This window comes from Nyctibius grandis, chromosome 2 (genome assembly GCF_013368605.1).
Source record: "Nyctibius grandis isolate bNycGra1 chromosome 2, bNycGra1.pri, whole genome shotgun sequence".
NCBI classification, from domain to species: Eukaryota; Metazoa; Chordata; class Aves; order Nyctibiiformes; family Nyctibiidae; genus Nyctibius; species Nyctibius grandis.
Window position 1 is genome coordinate 111,104,683 of NC_090659.1, and position 13,650 is coordinate 111,118,332.

The 13,650-nt window shown below is 42.3% G+C and overlaps 1 protein-coding gene across 3 annotated transcripts in view; it reads left to right on the forward strand.

Annotated features, from left to right (window-relative positions):
- PDGFD (platelet derived growth factor D) overlaps positions 1-13,650 on the forward strand; it is a 150,891-nt gene that overhangs the window by 133,376 nt on the left and 3,865 nt on the right. The window lies entirely within an intron of this gene.

The following is a 13,650-nucleotide window of genomic DNA, read 5'->3' on the forward strand; positions in this document are numbered from 1 at the left end:
CTCCCCAGGCATATCTTCCTGCCATTCCCTTGAGTTCTGTCACTGGTCTCCAGGGTGAAGAGGTGAACGCCTACTCCTCCACTTCCCTTTGTGAGGAAGTTGTAGACCGCAGTGAGGTCTCCCCTCAGTCTTCTCTTCAGGCTGAACAGACCCAGTGCCTTCATCCGCTCCTCATATGGCTTCCCCTCTAAACCCTTCACCATCTTTGTGGCTCTATTCTGGACACTCTCTAGTATCTTCATATCCTTTTTATACTGTGGTGCCCAAAGCTGCACACAGTACTCAAGGTGAGGCAGCAGCAGTGCAGAGTAGAGCAGGACAATCACCTCCCTCGACAGGCTAGCAATACTGTGCTTGATGTACCCCAGGATACGGTTGGCCCTCTTGGATGCCAGGGCACACTGTTGGCTCATGTTCAACTTGCCATCGACCAGAACCCCCAGATCCCTTTCCGCGGGGCTGCTCTCCAGCCTCTCATTGCCCAGTCTGTATGTACATCTAGGGTTGCCATGTCCCAGGTGCAAAATCCGGCACTTTCCCTTGTTAAACTTCATGCGGTTGGTGATCACCCACCTTTCTAATTTATCTAGGTCTCTCTGAAGGGCCTCTCTGCCCTTGGGAGTGTCAACAGCTCGTCCCAGTTTTGTGTCATCAGTGAACTTGGATAGTAGTCCTTCAAGTCCTGCATCCAAATCATTAATGAAGATATTGAAGAGCACTGGCCCCAGGATGGGTCCCTGACTAGTGAATGGTCGCCAGCCCGATGTAACCCCATTTACTATAACATTTGAGAGAGGCCAGAGTGTTTAAGTGAATGACCTCTGTGGTCGCCTCTCTTCCTGAGTTGAAGGATCTGCTTAGGCTTCCAGACAGGTTCAGGTAGCCTTAGAGTGGAGCCTAGACTTAGATGATGGCATTGCTCTTGCTGTCCATGCTAGATACCAGCTTGGTACCTCGTGGAGCAGCATTCACACCTTCCACTGCAATAAGCCATACAGAGACACACACCCATGCAGTCAACCTGCAGGAAGGCTTGATTTTAAATAAGTTTAATATTAATCTCTTTAATGCCAGAACATCGCCCAGTGATTTGCATTTGGAAGTGGTGAATGAGCAGAGTGGAAGGAGATTATATATGTGTTAGAAAGGGATGTTAACAGATATTTATGGGTAAGTTAATTTAGAAGTTGGAGAGAACTTTTGCCACCTCTCTGTGTGGATGCTACCGCAGCATCCTAGTGAACTTTGTTGCAAGAGTGAGGCTTGCATTGGACTGATTTTTCCCAGCAAAGGACTGAAACAATGTGAATGTATACACCACTGGAAATTATTATTTTTAGTAACTAAGAGACATGTGTTCCTTGAGGCATTTGACTGCACTTCCTCTTGTTTTGTGCTATATCTTTTAAACTTTTGACCATGCTTGGAAATGACAATTAAAAGTCACTTGTAAACTCTCCTCCCTTCCAGATTTATTACCTGTAGGAAGCAGCTGAATCTTTCAGCCTTAGTTTTTTTCCCATTCAACAAATTTTTAGGAAGGCAACATTTTTGCATAAGAACAAAGTCCATTATATTAATTTTTAATCTGTTCAGAACACACTTAGAGAGGAAAAAAACAAGGAAAGAGTGTTTTATATTCTTGCCTCTGAAACAGTATTTTCAGAACCAGACATGAACAATGTTCACTAACGTGAACATATCTAGGAAGGTTACTTGGTATTATCCTTTCAGTTGTCTGAAAGTAGGTAGCTGCATGCCATGCTGACTTGATTTCTGACACATATCTCTTACAAGAGCCTGATTTGCCACTTGGCTTAAGTCTCAAGTGAAAATGAACTTTATGGTCTTTAAATTTGGATGTGATGTGGTCTCCTACCATAAAGGCATTAAGTTGGGAGACCCTAGGGCTGCAATAGCAGAAGGCTGTTGAAGGTCAGACCTTTGCCTTGCTGTGAGCAATGTGGTTACTCTTTTCCAAGGTAAGAGATTTTTTGTCACAATTAACCACAGAATACAGCACACTCCACATCAGCTAAGGCTAGAGAATAGTTAATATTTTATCCATTTTTAAACAAGATGCAGGGGATGGCCCTGGAAATTACAGAGTGGACAGACTTATCTCAGTGGTAGAGAAGTTAACTGGAAAAAAAAAATAATAGATATAAAGCACGTAGATGACTATGAGCTGAAAAAATGAACTCGGAATGCCTTATGTATGAACAAATATTTGTACAGCACCACAACATTGTACAAGAATGCTAAAAGACCTGGCACCTCTTTCAGAGAGTGAACAGTCAACCAGACAAGATCAGATGTGGATCAGAAGCTAGTTAAGAGATAAAGAGCAAAGAGGTGGAAGAGATGAGCAATTTTCTACATGGGAAGTGGCTATCTGTGGGTGCCCCCAGCACGCGGACTAACTGCTATTATTTCATGTATGATCAGTCTGGAGGGAGGTGAACAGAGAGGTGGCAAAAATGACAGCTAGCACAGGAGATAACATACTTTAACAGCAGAGGAGGCTGCAAGGGATTTCAGAAGGCCTATGTAACTGCTTATAAATGCAGTTTAGAAAAGCAGCAAGAATTAGGATGAGTAGTCTCAACTATTTATTTGTGTAACACTGGGTGTGTGAGGGGAGGAAGGAGAAACAAGGGGTGGAAGTTGGACTAAAGATCAAGCAGCGAATCACCAATAAGACCTTTAGGAAAACAGTTATTTAGTGCAGTGGTGATAGGAAAAAAACAAGTGACAGTCTGCTGCAGGAAGAGAGGTGAACAGGTGATAACACAGCAGATATTATGGCCTGGGTAAATTGGTGGGATACTTAGACTGGGTTTTGACCTTTGGTTCTTAGAAGGATGCAGGCAGGAGTATATAGAAGCAGAAAACATAGATCAAGAGAGATACAGGAGAAGGTACACATCAAAAGCATTTGTAAGGAAAGTGGCTCAAAAGTTTTGGATTTCATTTAGAAAAAACTTGGAATAAGAGAGGACATAGTGAAAGATAGAACATAGTGAATAGTACCTAAAGGAAAATTAGGTCTTTCTAAATAATCTTTTCCTTAAGAAAAGATCAAGAGAGAGATTGAAAGTGAGTTATAATTACAAAAAGAAATTTGATTTTTTTTCACAGTAAATCTATATGGAATTTCGACCCTTAAATATGAGTGGTGTATAATTCAGAAGGATTCTGAGAGAACTAGAAGTAAAATATAAACTAAAGAATCCTGGGATACATCTGTATCAGAACTTAAGCCACCTATTGACAGTAGCTAGAAAAAAAATTATGCTGGTTATAAACATGTAATCAAGCACTTATTTTTTATCAAGTGTTTGGGAGCATCTGGTGCTGGGACACCAGAATATCACACTAACCAGGTATTGGTCAGAACCAGGATGTCACAACTTATGACTGTCCCAAATTAATCACTAAATTCAGGAAATTCAGTATTCACACTAATGTATCACTGCTAATATATTTCACTGCTCCTTTGTTCTCTGAAAACCTTATGAATTCAAGACAGTGTTTCAACTTTAACATTAAATGGCTTGTGTAAGTTTAAAATTAAACTTAATCCCTTACGGATAAATTAACAGCTCACTGAGCAGAAATTTAGCCAAGTGGCTCCCATTAACATGAGTGGAAGTCATGCAGATAAATTCACGTATGACATACTAAAGATGTGTCCATTAATTTTAGTCCAAAATATTTTCCACTTTATTATTATTATTAGCCACGCACAGCTAATCACTTTTATTCTTTATTCTGCTTCAACAATTAACTCTAATTTTATTTAAATGCCTGGCAGTAAAGGCACTGAGGAAGGGCCTCTCAGAATGTCAGTTTTAGAACCATGGATCTGGTTTCCTTTTTTTCAAAGCCAATTTGAAACCCACCAACATTAACCAAAAAGCCTTTAGTTGCATAACGAAGGACAGAGCTTCACACTTTATGAAATCCCCAGTGCTGTTAATTTCATTTAAAAATCTCTGCCTTCTGTCGCAGGAGAATGTAGGCCAGATTAAAACACAAGTCTCAATTATTTTGATTTCCATGCAAAAGACACCAGGAGGAAGTATAAGGTAGTGGAGCAAAGAAGGTATTTGTAGCAGCTGAAACCGAATCCCACAGACCCCAGACCGCTTCTCTTGACAGGCTGATTTTGCCTAACTGCTTCATCTGTTGAGCTCCCGGACCCACCAGAGCTACTTGTCCTGCACATGGATATGTCATAGAATCATAGAATCATAGAATCGTTTTGGTTGGAAAGGATCTTTAAGATCATCAAGTCCAACCATTAACGTAACACTACCAAGTCCACCACTAAAACATATCCCTAAGCACCACATCTACTCATCTTTTAAATACCTCCAGGGATGGTGACTCCACCATTTCCCTGGGCAGCTTGTCCCACTGCTTGATAAACCTTTCCGTGAAAAATTTTTCCTGACATCCAATCTAAACCTCCCCTAGCACAACTTGAGGCCGTTTCCTCTCGTCCTATCGCTTGTTACCTGGGAGAAGAGACTAACACCCACCTAGCTTCAACCTCCTTTCAGGTACTTGTAGACAGCAATAAGGTCTCCCCTCAGCCTCCTTTTCGCCAGACTAAACAACCCCAGTTCCCTCAACCACTCCTCATGAGACTCGTTCTCCAGACCCTTCAGCAGCTTCGTTGCCCTTCTTTGGACTCTCTCCAACACCTCAATGTCTTTCTTGTAGTGAGGGGACCAAAACTGAACACAGGATTCGAGGTGCAGCCTAACCAGTGCCAAGTACAGGGGGACATTCACTTCCCTAGTCCTGCTGGCCACACTATTTCTGTTACAAGCCAGGATGCTCTTGGCCTTCTTGGCCACCTGGGCACACTGCTGGCTCATATTCAGCCGGACATCGATCAACATCCCCAGGTCCTTTTCCGCCAGGCAGCTTTCCAGCCACTCTTCCCCAAGCCTGTAGCGTTGCATGGGGTTGTTGTGCCCCAAGTGCAGGACCCAACACTTGGCCTTGTTGAACCTCATACAGTTGGCTTCGGCCCATCAATCCAGCCTGTTCAGATCCCTCTGCAGAGCCTTCCTACCCTCCAGCAGATCAACCTTCCCACCCAACTTGGTGTCATCTGTGAACTTACTGAGGGTGCGCTCAATCCCCTGGTCCAGATCATCGATAAAGATATTAAAGAGAACTGGCCCCAACACTGAGCCCTGGGGAACACCACTTGTGACCAGCCACCAACTGGATTTAACTCCGTTCACCACAACTCTTTGGGTCTGGCCATCCAGTAAGATTTTTACCCAGCGAAGCGTACACCTGTCCAAGCCATGGGCAGTCAGGTTCTCCAGGAGAATGCTGCGGGAGATGGTGTGAAAGGCATTACTAAAGTCCAGGCTGACAACATCCACAGCCTTTCCCTCATCCATCAAGCGGGTCATCTTGTCATAGAAGGAGATCAGGTTAGTCAAGCAGGACCTGCTTGTTCTCAACATTAAAAATGTGACTGGAAATCACTTAAAAGTTGTCTGGCATTTCTGAGCTACCCAGTGTTTCTGGGTGAGAAAGGCAAGCAGGCAAGTTTTCCAGAAGCGATAGGCTCCTTTTTGGCTTTGTAGCCAGTGCTTTGCAGTGCTGGAGTATCTGCATGCTGGCAGCTGTGGGGACACTAATACCCAGAGTGTTTGTTGAGAAAGAGGCTTCTAGTCCAGAGAGATTTCAAGGTTATCTTCTCCTTATGCTCCTAATGTTTTTTAGTTCCCTTAGTTCCTGTTCAAAGCCTCATGCTGTACTCATCGCCGAGCGCTCCCTCCTACTGTCACAGGACTAATAGCTATCACGTGTAGCCTTTAATTTCCCCAAGCTGTGAGTGCTGCTCCAGTTCCCTGAACAGACTGTATAGCTCTTTCCTATCACAGTTGTAAGAAGTAATGCAACAGCAGGGAAAATGAGAAAATAAGAATGTCATGGTAAGGGGTATCTTTTTCTTTATTACCCTGGGAAATGCTAATAATGAGATCTTGGGTCTTTTTTATAACCTGGAAGTTTGCCATAACTTTACCAAAATACTCAGCAGTTTCCAGAAGTAAACGAGTTCATAACTTGAGTAAACAGATAGTTTTATGGGTGGGGTTTTTTTGCAGGAGTCTTGTGATGCTCTGTGGTTTTCTGTGGCTTCTGGGTTTGCTTGAGACCAGAGCTCATGGACAAATACTCATGACTTAGCACATAGTGTCACGAACCCTGCAAACCAAACAGGCTAAGTGCTGGCAGCGTCTCAAAACATCTCTCAGACACAGTCTGCCATAAGTGATACTGAGTTATGTCGCAGGGCTCCATGCAAGGGAAAGAAAAAGCAACACATGGAAATGGATGCAGCACACCTTAATCAAATGCTCACGTCTACTGCTGTCTAACTTGCTAAAGGGGAGCTGAAATGAAAGTGTGTTTTCCATTACAGTGCATTTCTTTGGAAATGCCTGGAGCTGCTCTTTAAAGAGAGGGGGGCTCTAAATCTGGAAATCACCCAGCCCAGAGGAGGTGTGGGGGAACTCAGGCCAGGACTCAATTCAGCTCAGTCTGTGGCTGTGCCATCTGCCCAGCCCAGAGGAGGTGTGGGGGAACTCAGGCCAGGACTCAATTCAGCTCAGTCTGTGGCTGTGCCATCTGCCCAGGATGCCCATACCTCAGAGAAACAAGAAATCAGTTTCCCCATTCATTGCTGTAACTGATGAGATGTGAAATGAGTTTCCATGAGGAATAAATGCACTTAAGGTAGCAACCAGAATTTGTCAGAGTGTATAAACCTCCACAAACACAGTGATGAGCATCACAGCTAGAAGGCATTTAAAGAAAAAAACAAAGGGGTGAAAGCTGACTGCATCTTTTGCATACTTGTCTGTCCTGTAAAGACTGATGCATTTTTCATTGTCTATATGATGCTTCTTTCCCCACCCCTCCCCATCCTCCCCTTTTTGAAGCATTATACCTCCATTCAAGTTTCATAGTGACTGGAGCTAGTCTGCTGACTTCACAGGACATACGTGCAATTAATTCTCAAGAACAAGGCTTAGATTAGTGTTAGGGTAGCTACTTCATAACCTCTTGCTGCCCTGAGAGAGTTAGCAGGTGCCTCAGAGTACCTACGCAATACTAGGTCTTCGCACAAGTTGCTGGGGCATAGAAACAGCTTTAACTGGACCCAACATGGTAAAGGGAGAACAAGACTGTAGGGAATATTATTGGGGAGAAAAGAATAGGGGAGCAGGGGAGAAAATAAAAAGGTGCCATGGGACTTCAGTAAGACAGAGGAGTTGTTGCAATGGAGTTAAGAAATGTAACTTAATACAATTTGGAGCTGGGGGGGCTTTTTTTTTCTTTTTTTCTTTTTTTTTGTTTTCAGAGAAATGAGAAGCAAACCTTAAGGAGGCACTTGAGAGAGCAGACAATAATTCTCACCCTTTCTTTACACAGGGAAACATAAGATAACTGGACAAAAATGATACAAATGTTATTGATACAACAAAGGAAATTTGCTAAGGGATTTAAAAGAGCTAACATCATCAAACCAATGTGCAAGGAATGTGGTCTGATTGCTGTATGTCCTGGAGTTGCTAGCAGGAGATAAAAGGTTGTTATGGTAATAAAGGCACAGAATTAACCTGACAAAAGAGTTTATGCATAGAAATATTATACAAGAAGAAGCAATGGGATTTATTTAGAATGCAAATACAAGGAAACAGAATGAGTCAGAAATGACTGCTAGGTCACAGAGAGAGCACAGAGGTGCAGAGAGAGAAAAGAGGTTCCTTTTTTGCTGGATGAAAAATGAAAGTTCTTGGGATGACATGTGGAAGTTAAGCAGGTGAGACATACTGTGACACATGTCTGGGCAGAGACACAGTTTAGGAAGGGTGAACACCTGTATCTGGTCAGTGAAAAAGCAATAGCTGGAGCTATAATGCCTGACAAGATCACCAAAAGTGAGGGTCTTGTTGATGTCAGGTATGTCAGAAACATCATACCTCTAGTGACTGTTTTACGTGTTTGAGTTTTAAGCCAATTAAAATTTTTCCCATGTTTGCTGTGTTAAAAGCAGGTGTTTCTTATTCATACAAATAAAAAAATAGAATCAATAATCCCATTTCCATTTAATAATCCCTTAGTTTGAATGCTACCGCTGATCAGCAAATGAACTCTTTTGCTGTTCCTGGTATCCTATAATTATCTCTGGTAAGACAGAATACAGCTTTCCGTCTGTGTCGTTATTTTAGGCTATGTTCCTACTAGAATAAAGGTCCTTGTGCTAAATTATGAACCACATTCCCATAATGCTTGGTTTCTTATGTTCCACACACAGTTAAACTGTGTATGACCTTTGGATTAGATAACTTTCAAAAATTGCGGAGTAAGATTTTTTATCTATATCAGAACTTGGATCTGTGTTGAATGTTATGCGCTTTTGATGCTTCCTCTTTCATGAATCTCAGACAAACATAATTTGGTTTGCATGCTAGAATGATGGTATTTTTAGATGAGCAGAAGGAGATTAGATAATGCTGCATAGCAGGATTTTAAAATGAGTTCTTCAAAGTGCAAATTTCACTATCTAAAATAGCATCCAGAGTTGCTGTCCATCCTCTGTCACTGGAATATGAAGCTAACCAGATATTTGGTAAGCCATAATCATGTTATGATTAGCTATGGTCTTCTTAAGCTAATCAGAAAAAAAAAAGAGCTGATTTTTGAGTGAGGCTTCAGATTCTATTGGGGTTTAAACTACTAGTCAAGAATTTAACAAAGAATGCCACTATTGTTCCTAATAAATAAAGTAAATGATAATAAGTAAAAAATGGCTATGAGCAACTGGACACCCTTTTTTTTAATTATTTGTAAGAAGTGTTGACTGGGTTTCCTATTACTCTTTGCTTTTTATTAAAACAGAAATCAGTCATCGTGGACTGTCATGACTAAATGTTGCCTGACTTCAAAGGTAAATGATACATGGCTAGGACTATCAGCAAATGCTGAAGGGAGTGGTTTACCTCATCTGGCTCTACCCATCTAAATCTGCAAGTCCAGCCTTTGGACTCCTTTCCTAGTTACCAGAGCTAGCCCCACCACAGGTGGGTGTTTCAGGTGAACCATTCTCTGGAGTCACGTCTTTGTTGCTGCTTCTACTGGAGAAATGCCGGGTATGGGTCAGGGTGAACAGGTTATCTCCATCTGGGTCCTTTCCCCAGCAGTCATCACCGCTCTGCTCTCCTCAGCCCCTGATCATGAAGTGCTCTTACGGATCTATTGAGATTGGAAGAGCTGCTGGGCCATCAGCCCTGACCTCCTGTGCTCCAGGAAAGCACCCTGTTTCCCCCAAAGCAAGACCCAAACTTGTACTGTATACCTTCTGGAAGGGCAGCCATTTTCTGATGTCCTCAAACAGGCTGGAAACCCCACAGTTTCTTGGAGGGCTAACTTAAACAAGTGTGCCCGAATTCCAGTTTGAGTTTTTCTGGCTTCAGCTTCCAGATACTGGTTTTTGTGATGACTTTGCTCGCTCATTTAAAGAGCCCTTCAGAAGCTGGCATCCAAATGCAATGCACAATCAATGAGCAAGATTCCTGGCAGGGAAACACATGTAAGCATTTTCTTTATATTTCATTCACCACCGCCCCCAAAGAAAATAATGCAGTGGCCACAGTCACCTCACCTTGAAACCTCTCAGATGCTCAGGCATACCTACAAACTAAAATGCCATCCAGCATACTGGTGTGCTTCTATGGAGCTATCTGCACAAGAAATGCTACAAGGGCCTGATGCCCTTTTTTGTATTAATTACTTATAAACACCAAATCCAGCTCAGAAACTAAGTCAGTCCTCTGTCTTGATGGGGTTTTTTATTGCTTTAATAGTTTTATGACCATAATTAATTCAGTGTTTGATGGGGGGGATATGGCTGTAGTTATATACTCTTTGTGAGGCAATGATCTGAACAGCTGAGGCACCACATTTTGATTAGTAGTGACAGACATGGCTCCTTTAATTTGAACCTGCAAGGTTATTCTTCTTTTTCACCCACACAAAACAAACCTTTTGAGCATTCCAGACCTTCCTCACATCCATATTTTCTTACAGCTACTGATCCCATCAATAAAGTGTCCTGAACAAAATCTCTTTGAACTGTTTTCATTAGTTCAGTAGTTCCTCATCTTTAAGGACCTGACCATGTAATGAATAAACAGCAGCTATTTTCAGAATAAAAGGTTTTCTTTCAGCTACTCTGGTCACCAGAAGTGGCCTTACTTCCTGATTCTTTTAAATTCCCTTGTATTTAGCTGAAACTAAAACTATTAAATGGAAGCTAGATGGAGAGCTTTGAACATCAGTTCTGTGATCAGCTATTAAAGCAGTCCAATTTCAGCTGTGTTCAAACACTGATTTCCTGTCTTGTCTGGGGAAGTGCCTACCAATTCATTTTTCTACTCTTATCAGCAAAGCCCATACACTATGCTCATGTTTCTTAATATAAAACACAGGGAAAATCCCCAAGCTGTCAGGAGGTCGGTTAGCTTAAATACAGCCCACATCTTTACTCTCATCCCGTTGCACGCTTCCTTTTCTCTCAATTGAAAAAAGCAGATCTACCTACCCATGATCTTGCAAAGTGCCAGTCATCTGAATTTGTCAGATTTTGATGAAAGGCTTCTTTAAATAAAGAATTTTATCATGGGTTCAGCGTCAGCAGCTGTACTTGATTTTAAAAGTATGTTTTCTTAAAAAAAACATCATTGAAGCTGCAGTATATTTTCAGCTCTGTAATAATCACAGCAACCTGATTGGGTTCAGTTCCTCTGTGTTTTGAATGGCAATGTGGTACAGTGAATTGTCCTGCTGTCCATCAGGATTTGTTGCATATATTGAGGCAGTCAATGTTTGAAGTCAATTCAAATTTATTATAATTTTGTTGCTTAAAAAAAAAATAAAATGGCATGTCTCTGCATTTCTAACAGGGGAAAGTAATTATATCTTCCCAACAAGTTAAAGCAACATGTCTGTACCTTGCTTAGGCACAGTCCTTCCTCTCAGTGTTACATAGGTTAAACATGAATTTTATCACAAAAGGAAGGACAAAATAATAGACTGTGTTCAGTGCTTATCACTTTTGTTACATCGCATGGCTTTCCTGCCCTCCAGGCATTAATGGTAGAGAACGAATGGTCTCATCCCGAAGGCTGCTCACCTGCCTGCCCCTCCCCACCCACTCTGCACAGCATCCCTGGTTAACCTTTGAGGAGGCATTCACACTTACTTTTGGGGACTTTCTAATTCTGTTCAAATTACTAATACTTGGTTGATCTAGTGTGCAGGCCCTTATTCCCTCTCCTTCCTGAGACCATCTCAATTCTTGAGATTATTCTATGGTGCTGTGATATCAAAATACAGAAAGTAGTTTGTAAAAAAAAGAGAGGATTATTAATTGAGTAACAGTATGATCTGTTAGTTAGGGGACCTGTTATTCAGGGCAGAAGTGAGGGTGTTTCTGTGGTTGAGACGCTAAAGATGTTTAGGTCCCACTTCCCGCTTGACCAGTCGCTTTGGCAGGTCATGGACAAGATGGACTTCTCTCCATCTTTTGAACAAGCAAGACAAATCTAGCTGATCTAGCAGTCACTTGGCCGAGCTAGCGTGAGTCACGACAGCCTGCCAAGAGGTGAGATGTGTTAGCTCTAGTACCTTACCCGTGCTGGTTTCTGGACTCAAGTGCTTGAGGCCACAGAAAGCAGAACCGGCCCACCTGCCTACCACCAGCTGTGGAGCTGCAGTCTTGCTTTCTGTGTCCTGCTCCCCATCAGTAAATAAGTGATTTCAAATGGGAAAGGACCATATAATGCCACTGGTAGTTTTTCTGCTGATGTGTTGCAGAGCCTTGAGCAAATCAGTTTCAGATTCTCCATCTATACAAGTTTGGCAACGATGCATATCTTTCTGTGCAATGTGCTGTGAGATTTGGGAAGAAAAATGCTGTAGGAGAGTTAAAGTGTTCTTAGTCCTAACTCATTTGTTGTAGCTAATCCAAACTAGTATTTGAGCCTCAGGGCAGAAATTGGAAATAAATATCTCTTTTGTTAAACTACTGTAGGCCCATCAACAGCAAACTAACAAAACAGCACTTCAGGAAAGATGTTGAGGTGTTGGAGCAAGTCCAGAGGAGGGCGACCAAGCTGGTGAAGGGTCTGGAGGGTCTGACCTACGAGGAACGGCTGAGGGAGCTGGGGTTGTTTAGCCTGGAGAAGAGGAGGCTCCGAGGTGACCTTATTGCAGTCTACACCTACCTGAAGGGAGGTTGTAGTGAAGTGGGAGTTGGCCTCTTCTCCCGGGCAACTAGCGATAGGACAAGAGGGCACAGCCTCAGGCTTCGCCAGGGGAGGTTCAGGTTGGACATCAGGAAGAATTTCTTTTCAGAAAGCGTTATTAGACATTGGAATGGGCTGCCCAGGGAGGTGGCGGAGTCACCATCTCTGGATGTGTTTAAGAAAAGACTGGACATGGCACTTAGTGCCATGGTCTAGTTGACAGGGTGGTGTAGGGGCAGCGGCTGGACTCGATGATCCCTGAGGTCTCTTCCAACCTGATTGATTCTGTGATTCTGTGATTCTGTGATTCTGTGATTCTGTGAAAACAGGATTTCCTCCCTTGAACCTGCACCACCATCCTAGTGGGGGTATGAGCTCTTACACAGCAACTCAACCTCCCACAGTGGGCTCACAAAGCATGCCCCTGCCAACTGCCATCCTCCTCAGCTTTTTCCAGTCCGTGGTTTACATACTTATACTATCACAGAAGATTAGATAGGATGCAATATTAGGGCTGTTTTCCACACATCCACAAGACCATTTTCAGGGAATCATAGATGAGTATAATAATACGGATTGGAAGGCAGCTCTGGGGGTCATCTAGCCCAGTGTCCCATTCAAAGCAAGGAGAATTTTGAAGTTAGATGAGGTTGCTCAGGGCCTTGTCCTGTTAATTTTTACTATCTTCAAGGTTCCTACAACCTCTCTGGGCAACCTGCTCCAGTGTTTAACCACTCTCAGTATTTTCTTCCATATAGCCAAATAGGATATCTTTTGTTGCAACTTATGTTCGTTGCCTCTTTTTCATCTTCTTTATAACCTACAACCCTCTTTTTTAGGGGTCTCAGAATTATCTTGCCTAGATATAATTTTTTCAGAAGCCTCTTATATGATGTATACTTCCCTAGGAAATAATTTTTTGTTTGTTTGTTTTTTTCACATTATTCACAGTAAATTCTTCATTAATTATTTAAATTGAGGCAGAGTTTTTTAAGATAAGCCAACAAAAGTCAGATTCCAGAGAAACTCGATGGTTTCTAGCACGTATTTTGTGCGAGCTCCATTCATCTCCTTCTGCCTCCCACAGGCATTTCATTTTTGGACCAATTCTATTGATATGTGCTTCAGAAATTTCAAATTGCATAAAAAAGTGTTCCTTGTTCTTTAGAGCAGAAATATTATACAAGTGAGAGAAGGGGCAGAGCAATTCAAATAAGTATGAGACTGCAAAGATGAGCCAAAGGAAACATACTTGATAACTCTCATGGAAAGGAGCAACTCCAGACACGGTTAGGGAACT